General features: G+C 30.6%; 1 long non-coding RNA gene across 1 annotated transcript; it reads right to left on the bottom strand.

The window, feature by feature from the left end:
* Positions 1-723: 723 nt before the first annotated feature.
* On the bottom strand, positions 724-3,427 carry LOC143080399 (uncharacterized). Its single transcript, XR_012979708.1, has 3 exons — positions 3,198-3,427; positions 1,896-1,996; positions 724-956 (listed from the first exon to the last, which is right to left on the bottom strand). It is a non-coding gene; the product is annotated as an uncharacterized LOC143080399 (long non-coding RNA).
* Between the last annotated feature and the right edge of the window lie 6,288 nt (positions 3,428-9,715).

Here is a 9,715-nt window from a genome sequence, read left to right as displayed (position 1 = left end):
GCATTGTTATATAACGTGTATCGGTATTTTGTACATATTCGTTTTTGATGTTTCTGTTATGGTTTTGGTTGGCTAATCTGTGAAGTCTTATCATTTGTAGTTCAGATAATTATAAAATTGCCTTTCCATAACATCATTCTCATGAACAAGTTTTGTATGAGTATTGTGAAAATTATTGAGTTAAGTTCGAGGTTGCATGTTAGTTATGTAAGCGCTAGTTTATATATCCTGTGGTGTTTGTCGTTGATGAAAAATGTTTGTTCATGTTCTGCTTTTTGCATTCTGTGTCGACTATTATATTATTTGTCTGTGCGTTTCTCTGTGATGAATCTTCTTGCTTGTATTTGTGCTGAATTTCTGTCATGTAGTGGTGTCAATTCAGCGATATTTTTTAAAATTGTCATAAAGCGAGATGTTTGGCTAGCCGCCATTAACCAGGTTTAACCCACCATTATTTCATAACAATTACAAAATATATACACACCTATCATAGATTTTTTTCAGGTTTTTTATCAATGCAAACCTTATGCAATTTGCATTAGGTTAAGGTTTGTAAAATGAGAAGAAAAAAAATCACATCTTAAACGTTGATACTATCATTTGTATACAATTTTTCCTGAAATACGAATACTCTTTTGAACATTTTAGTAAACTTTTCAACAATAATAAAAGTAAGTGCATGAAGATATTTAAAAATCTAGCATAATAATAAAAATTAACATGTAAGTAACAAAATATTTATTTTATATTTCAATTTATGCAAGATATTTTTTCTATTGTGGTGTTGGATACATTGTTCAATCAGAAAATCAACTTCTCCGTCTTTAAATGATGATTTACTATGGGTTTTTTTTATCAATCATACAGCTTCCTCATGTTGCAGTAGATCCTAATTTGGCAAACTCTGTGGTTGTATCTTCCATACTGACACTTGTATTCCAACTTGAGGTCTTTTTCTGTTTCAAGAAAATCACAAGGCATTATCCCAATTGTTATTAATACATAAACTCTGTGGAGATCTCAAACTATACAAAAATAAAGTTTGTTCATAATTGATAATTGTATAGACATAGATATTTAGAAATCGTGTAATGATACTTATACTGCTCCTCCGAATTCGTAATTGGCAAAAACATGTTGGCTTTTTAGTCTATGACTTTTGCAAATGGTCGTTACCACAGCCACATAGATCTAAAGGGAATACTTCTCAACAATCAAGCCCACAATTGATAATACTTTGTCTTATTTGTTAATTACCCATATAGTGTGTTTTTGTAAAAACCAATCATGTGTCTAAAATGAATACTAGTTTTGGTTTTAATTTATGTTATCATTTTCATCTTGCTGCAGTTGCCTATAAATGAAGAAAGTGTCTTGAAAGTCTTTATGAAGTTAAAAATAGCACAAATAAAAATCTTTTTTTCACACATTAAAACTTCAATTTCTTAAAGTCAGAACATTACAAGCATAGTTGTATACTGAAATTAGTCCACACAAAAAGCTTTTAAACTTGAAATTAATAGAACTTTAAAAATTGGGAAAGTTCAGTTCAACTATTTATTTAAACTTTCATTTATTTTGTATTTTTTACCTTGTTTGGTCTTCTTTTTAGTGACAAGGAAATTAAAAATTCAGGTAGCTGTTTGCAATGCCAAATATAATCTAAAGTTTGCAACGATTATCTGTGCATAAAAAAAATATGTACATCCTAGCTATTAGAACATTTGGAACCTATATTTCAGTGGATGTAGATTTAATCGCTGATCTGGCTGCTTCCTGTTGTTTCATTTTAACTTTTGAATAATTTCCAATTCAGAATTGAAATGAACAGGATATAACATTTAACTGTTTGGTGCTTCATAATATAATTATGTAATAAATGACCTTGAATTTACCTGTGTTTCTGTTCTCTTTTAACATCGCCTATCATTTCTTCTCTCATTTCGTCAAACTTTTTATCAGCTTCTTCTGTTTTTGATTTATTGTTTACATTTATCTGAAATATGATCAAATATCGATAATATCACATTCTCATTACAAGTACATATATCACCAAAGATACAAACAATGACTATACATTAAGTCTTTTGCAAACTAGTGCTGAATTTCAATAATAATATACATGCAAGTTTGGAGCATTGAGTTCAGAATCACAGAGAACAATGATTATGTCACAATTTGATCTTTTAGAATTCAACAGTTAATTATTTCATTATTAGTAAATCAAAATAAATCAACGACACGACATTGGTCTAAAATGCATTGTTCAGAGCGCTGTTGTAGAATAAAACCATACTAGAAGTATACTCCTGTGTATTGTAAACAAAATAAACAAACTGTTTGAAGTGTCAGTCGAAAAAGGTGAGGCAAAAAGGGCAACTACAAACCATAAATTATAGAACGCATAATACCACAATCATGAAAATGAAGATGCAGAGGAAAATTACATAAAGGTGTTGAAACAAATACGAGAAGATGAACAATAAGCCATAAAACTGCATTGAAATCAAAATACTGAGCATTACGATTAATTTTATAATTCTTACTTTCTAATGAAGAAAAGTATACATGCAATTCCTTTGTTGCAAATCATACAGTTCAATCAATATTCACTGCAAGTGGGTGCAATAGCTGTCATAAGTATGGTACTTATTATTAAAAATAAGAAGAGAAAGATGTAATTACAAAAGGCTACAACTAAGAATGCTTAAAACGGAATGTAAGGCTACTGAATGATTTTCACTATAATGGAATTTTATACGAGTGTGAGAGGTTTCGCTAGCTATAAAACCAGGTTTTATCCAACATTTTCTACATAAGAAAATGCCTGTACCAAGTCGGAAATATTACAAGTGTTATCCATTCGTTTGATGTGTTTGAGCTTTTGATTTTGCCATTTGGTTAGGAACTTTCCGATTGGAATTTTTCTCGGGGTTCAGTAATTTTGTGTTTTTACTTTTTACTTCATCCCAACTTTTTATTTGACAAATATGTGAAATTGTTTTAAATGAATTTTACTCACATGCTTTAAATTGGTTTTAACTTCTTTTGTCTTTGCCTTGTTGACACCTCAAGTTTTATTTGCCTTTTTTTGTTTTTGTTTTCGTCCTTGCTCTTTGGATCTCGCCATTTTCTGTTAAAACTAGAGTATGCAAATAAATTACTAATATGCATTGCAGTATTTAAACAATACATACTTGATCTAAAATCACTTTTTCAACAGAATTACAGTGCACAATGCTCCACATGAAGCAAGAACGTATGTTATCCCAAAACATTGTACTTTCTATTTTCTCTACCAACAGAAAATAATTTATACAATGATTAACAAAGTTCACTCTAATGTATTTAGGAACGAATAATAGCTCATTCAAATTTCATTTTTTATTAATAAGTGGTTCCATATGATGTAGTATAACAAAATTTTGCAATTAAAACTGATCTAACTTTACACCATGCGATTCATAAAAGTTATAAAACGAAAATCACAAATTTGAAGGAGGTTAAAGTAGTAAAACTTATAATATTTAGTTTAATGATGGAACAAGACCGGATGCTAATTATAATTTATTTCATATTAGTATTTGTACTTTTTACATTTCACGTCGACTGTATAACCAAAACAAATTACATTTTGTAGAAATGTATTCATCGATGCCCTAAAATATTTGGTACGAGAACAAGGTAAGGGAGACAATTTTGTTGTCATTAATCTTAACTTGAAAATAACTCGTGTTAACTCCCTTTAAAATACGTATATATTTTCATACACATTAATATACTACATCTTGAATAACGAGGTAGTAATTAAATTATAAGTTGAAATGAATATACATAGTAGTTTGTTCGTTCGTCTGTCTATTCGTTCGTTTAGTTGTCGATCATTGTTAATCATTATACGTTAGCTGCAACCTGTAATATTTCCTAAGGAAACGACCATATGAATTATAAGCAAAGTGCGACCATGTTTCGATGCTATAGAAAATACATTACTATTCACAATTAACATTGCAAAAGAAAAAAGCCCATGAACGTGATTGGTCATGTAGTGTACAACGAGGATATCTGTCATGTTGGTTTTTTTTATATCAAAGAAATTACTTTGCAGTAAGGATTCTACTTCGTCAAAATTATCTCCCCATTACGCCAGTTGATTTTCACAATCGTAGAAATGGAAGCCAATGTAGGGATGACGCGCCAATTTTGCTCTTAAAAACCGATAAATTTATCCGCATAGCACCATTACGATCCTTATATATATATATGTTAGTTGTATTTTAAAAGACAAATGCATCTACTAGCTAATGAGCATCAGTTAATGATTTTGTCTGCATTGATTCAACTTAGAATTATTGTCTAATCGGTTGTCAGGTGGAATGTTTGAAAATTCATAAATATATAAAAAAAAAAATTCTAATTAAATATTTCGTGGAAGGGCAGACTGGATTTTTTTTAGCGGTTGAAGACTATAAACCTTAGTTATCACACACAAAAAAATATTTAATTTTCGAAGATATGAATTTTAATCATCCAACTTGAAAGACTGTCGTCAAGTACTTTTAGTAAAAAAAATAGCTATTCGAACACACCTACTCTGTTTTTATGCTTCATTAGATAGGTATTTCACTTGACCCATATATTTCATCTTTTAGTACCGTGATTTTTTAGGTTATAAAGTCAAGCTGTAGCTTTGCTATATAAAAATGAATCTGAAGCGAGATGATGTATCAAATATTCTTGCTTTGTACGTTTTCAAGACAAAATATTTAACTCAAACACGCCCTAACATAAAAAGGTGCAATCAATTTTCTCTTTTCGATACAATTGTTATCCATCTTTTAGAATTTTTTCTTGAGTCACGTAATGGAAGGGCAGACACGAAAATTACTGAACTTATAGATTGATATGTTTTCCGTCCGTGGTATTTTTTTCAAAAAAATCGGAGGTTATGCATTTTCTACATCCAACTTGATAGATACCCATGTCGTCGACTTGATATCTAATTGTTCTGTTCAACTATGTAATAGATAAATTGAAACCTTATGCAAATGGCGTTTTTAAAATAGAACACTTCGTAAATGTATAACTCATATGCTATTTTTTTTTTTGGGGGGGGGGAGGTGATTGATAATTTCAAAATTAAAATCGTCTTGTTTGTCGTAGAATTACGTTCTGGGATGACCGCTTATGTTAAATTCGAGGTACAAGTCTAAAAATGAGGCGATGAAAACCGTTTCTGTTGTTTTCTTTAATTTCTACTTGAAGGATATATTTATGAATCCAAATCAGATTAATTTGGATTTCTAATGGAAAGAATATTTATCACTATATCTTAATTTGACATTAAATCATCTGCTTGTGCTTGTTAAGTGTCAAAAGGAACACCGATTCATATGAAAATAAAAAAGGGGTTGAAAAGGAAAGGCACACAGTTCGTTCCCTTATGAATGGTTCTAGAAATTTAAGTAATAAAGAAATGAAGAAAACCCATCTAGATATACCATTATCGTCAAGTGAATAACTAGGTACAAGTTAGATATTGCGATAGAAATCACATCTTGCTGATAATCTCAATAAAAACGCACAGTAAAACTCAGTTGAAAGGAAGTCCGAGTTCTTTTATCTTACTTGTAGAAACCTTTAAGTATTTCTATTTTATCTTTTCAGCTCAATACCTTATTTTCTTCTTGTGTATATGAACATATATCTCCTTATATCAATTTAATCACAGTTTCGTTTCCCCGACACTCACCAATGGCCCTTGAAAAGTTTGAAAACCATATCATTTACAGAATAAAAAGCGACGAAAACAAAAATGAGAAAGTTGTGACAAATCTATCTTACGCCATCCATGCCTATATATATATATTATTGTTTTCTGTTTAGTATTAAATTCATATTAAGATCCATTTTGTTACATCTTGTGGTCAATTTTTTTTGGCAATCGCCAATGGCAGTCAGCAGGGTTAAAGAACATTAGTTGTTCGACCTGCTAGTCAAATGCGTTTTGTTTAAATATACTTCTTCACTTTTTGGGTCTTTTAGAAAATGTTGTTTGTGCTGTATTTAGATCCTTCTACAACGAAATTTGTTTTACATGCACACGTATAAAAATTGCGGTTTCAAACCTATGATTGCGTTGGGTATATATATATATATATAAAGACAGAAAAAAACATCAGTGTTTCGAATAGTATGAATGTTTTATGAACAGTATATTATAAGAAAATGAAACCGTACCAAGACATCATGTTATTAACACTGCATACATGGTTTACATGAAAACATATTACAGATAATAAAAGAAGATCAGTGACGGGATAACGGCTGACAATTTAAATATAACTTGTCATCATGTCACTTCGCAGCAAACAATAAACTTATTCGTGAAATTGATTCAAAGATTTATGATTAAAAACAAAATCTGAAAAATAAATATTGTAGTGTAAAAAGACATTTAGAGCAGCCTTCACAAAGATGACCTATATTTACCGGAATCAGAAAACCCGGATACATGCGGTTTGAAAAGTTACCGACAATGACAAAAAGATGTTGTTCCTTCATCCGCTTCTAATAATTGATATAACAAAAAACCTTTCCGCTTTATCTAAAACTGTAAATTAATATATGTCAAGAACAGTTCATTTTGTGCGTAGATAAAGAGTGAACTATATAGGGCCTTAGTAGGAAAGGTAATATAAAACAAACTATGATAATGCTATGCGATGCCCAACAACGTTCAGCAAAGACTTAATAATACTATCAACCATGCTGAAAATTAAATCATACACAAGAATATTATCAAAGAGACTCAAATGAATAACAATGTTACAAAACAAACTGTTTAAGAGTTAAAAAAACATAAATACCGAACTCCAACTTAAATTCAAGTCTTTTGTCAAATGGCAAAAATCAATAGTTAAAACACATCAGAGGAGTGGGAACAAACGGTCATGTTCCTGATGGCACAGACGGTATCTTATGTAGAAAATGATGGGTTAAACTTGGGTTTATAGCTATATCTAAACTTCTCACTTGTATGCAGTCGCATGGAATAGTATTTATTTATGTATCAAATAAATTGACAACAATACGTGAGGAATGCAAGCAGATACAATAGCTACAAATGTCAAATATTTGGACACAGCAGTCAACATGGTGTTATAACTTGTAATCTTTATCAGTATAAAACAAATAACAAGTTCAAAAGAGAAAAACATAAATAGCATATAGACACTCTAAAAACAAAGTGCTAAGCAATTAAAACAAAAAAGCCAATAGCACATTAAAACAATGGCGGGACTTTTTAATACCGATCCACGCCCAAATCATATTACTACATTTCATAAATACTAACTGATTAAAGGTAAGAGTATTACACAGTTTAATAAGTGTTTATTTTCTTTTTAATTCAACGAATGTTTTGTTAGTTGAGACTGTTACCATCGACTTCGACGTAAAAAGTAAAATCACAAAAATACTGAACTCCGAGAAAATTCAAAAAGAGAAGTCCTTAATCAAATGGCAAAATCAAATGATAAAACACACCAATCGAATGGACAACAACTGTCATATTCCTGAACAAATTGTATGGTATTCTCCAATTATAGATTCATAGAATCAAAGATTACGACCGATAACAGTTCGCCTGTACAACAGGTTTGAATAATTAAGTCTGTACACATGAAATTATTTATAGTAGAAAATCGGTATTATGCTCACTGTTCGATTATTTCAAAACGTACTCTACAGGTATATCTTTTTTGGGAATATTAACTTCTAAAACAAGAATTAATCTCATTCTATTTTTCTGTACCAAGCTACATTTTGTATCTGAATCATTGGATAGTCGTTGTTGGCTCCCTTTATTGTACGTCATATTCAAAAAGTGGATAGCGCAATCTGCTGATCTACAAAACATTTTCGATACAACCTGTTTACCTTTAATATATTGTTTTTTTTTATCATATTTTTCTTAATTTCTAAAAACAAAAGCATTTTTGTTTGTCAATTTACGTTAACACGTATTAACATACATATTCCATCGTTATGTTTGTGTTCGACGTAAATCACTTCCAAAGTTGCACTTGTTGCTGGCGAAACACACATATTGCAAAATGTATCCCCTTACAATATCTTGTATATATCTATCTGACTATGGACCTTTTTCCATCATACTAGGTATTCTGGGTATTTAAATCTATAATTTTTTATTGATTCTTCTTTTCTATGATCAAATGATTCCTCTTCTTTAAACTTAAACTTCATTTAATTGAAAAAAAAAGAAACTCAGACTTATCAATAACATAAATTTAAACTACTGCAATTATCATAAAGGATTATACAAGTAGAAACAGTTTAACAAATAAGCTCAAACATATCAAACAAATGAAAACAAACTTTCAAACTTTGAACAGACATTTCCTTATTAAGAAAATGTTGGATTAAACCTGATTTTATACCTACCTAAACATCTCAGCAAAACAAACAGACATACCGGTTATACTAGTAGGTAAACATGTAAAACATATGGGTACAGCAGTTAATATTGTATTGTAATCTTAAGCACTAAAAATCAGTCAACAGCTAAAAACTAAAAGGCACATTGAAACTCTATACTAGTAAATGTATTACATTTTACGACATACCAGGTCATACAGTCAAATCATCTGTTTGACTATTTGCCGGTGATTGTGTTCTGTACATGCATAAACAACAACAGAAAGGCGGACATACTTCTCAACGATCTGAAGTCACTAGTCTACAAGCATATGAGAATTATTAACAATCCATGGCCATTTGTTTGAGGAAGTTGAATATAAAAAGATATACCAGTTCCGTCGCAAGATCAAGATCTCTGCTATAAGACCATTACAAGACAACAGAAGGAGTATGTCAGCATCATATTGGATCCTAACAAGGCCAACAACATGCATTACCTAGAAATGAAACGACGTAGGGCGTTGTGATGTGTTACCGGTGACTACTTTCAAACCCACCAGTGTAACAAACTTTAACAACAACTGCAAATGGCCAACTCGCGCAACAAAAGCACAGAGCTATAAATAATTCATAATATTGTTTGTGAATTTCTTTGTGATGAATGTTTTTGTGTGTGTGTTTGTGCTGTATTTCTGTTAAGTAGTGTTGTCATTATAGCTATAGCGGCTAGTCATTTAATCGGGTTCAACCCACCATTTGTTCTTAAAATGTCCTGTACCAAGTCATGAATAGGGCAATTATTATCATATAGTTCGTTTCTATCTATGTTAACGTTTTTTTTGTACATTTCGATGTTTCTGTTTTTCGTTTGTTTTCCTCATAAAATTGATGTGTTCTCTCGGTTTTAGTCTGTAACATGGATGAGTTATCTCTCAATCGTTTTATGACCTTTGACCACCGGTATACTACTGTTGCCGTTATTAAATCCATCCGTAGCAATCTTGAGTGGACATAACAAAATTCAAAGATTGAAGCTAAATTATAAAATCGAAAAGCAATTACAAAATATCAGCACACCGATCATAGATTTTATCAGGGTTTTTTTCACTGCAAAAATTGCATTAGGTTAAGGTTTTGTTAAATAAAGATTCACACTGTAATCTTTGATACTATCATTTGTATACAACTTTTTAGAAATCTCAATACTCTATTGAACATTTTTGTTTATTTTTCAAAAATAGTAATAGTAAATGCATGAAGGAATTCCAAAATC

Source organism: Mytilus galloprovincialis, chromosome 6 (assembly GCF_965363235.1).
Source record: "Mytilus galloprovincialis chromosome 6, xbMytGall1.hap1.1, whole genome shotgun sequence".
NCBI lineage: Eukaryota > Metazoa > Mollusca > Bivalvia > Mytilida > Mytilidae > Mytilus > Mytilus galloprovincialis.
The sequence above is the reverse complement of the archived record's forward strand: the minus strand, read 5'-3'. Positions and strand labels throughout refer to the sequence as shown.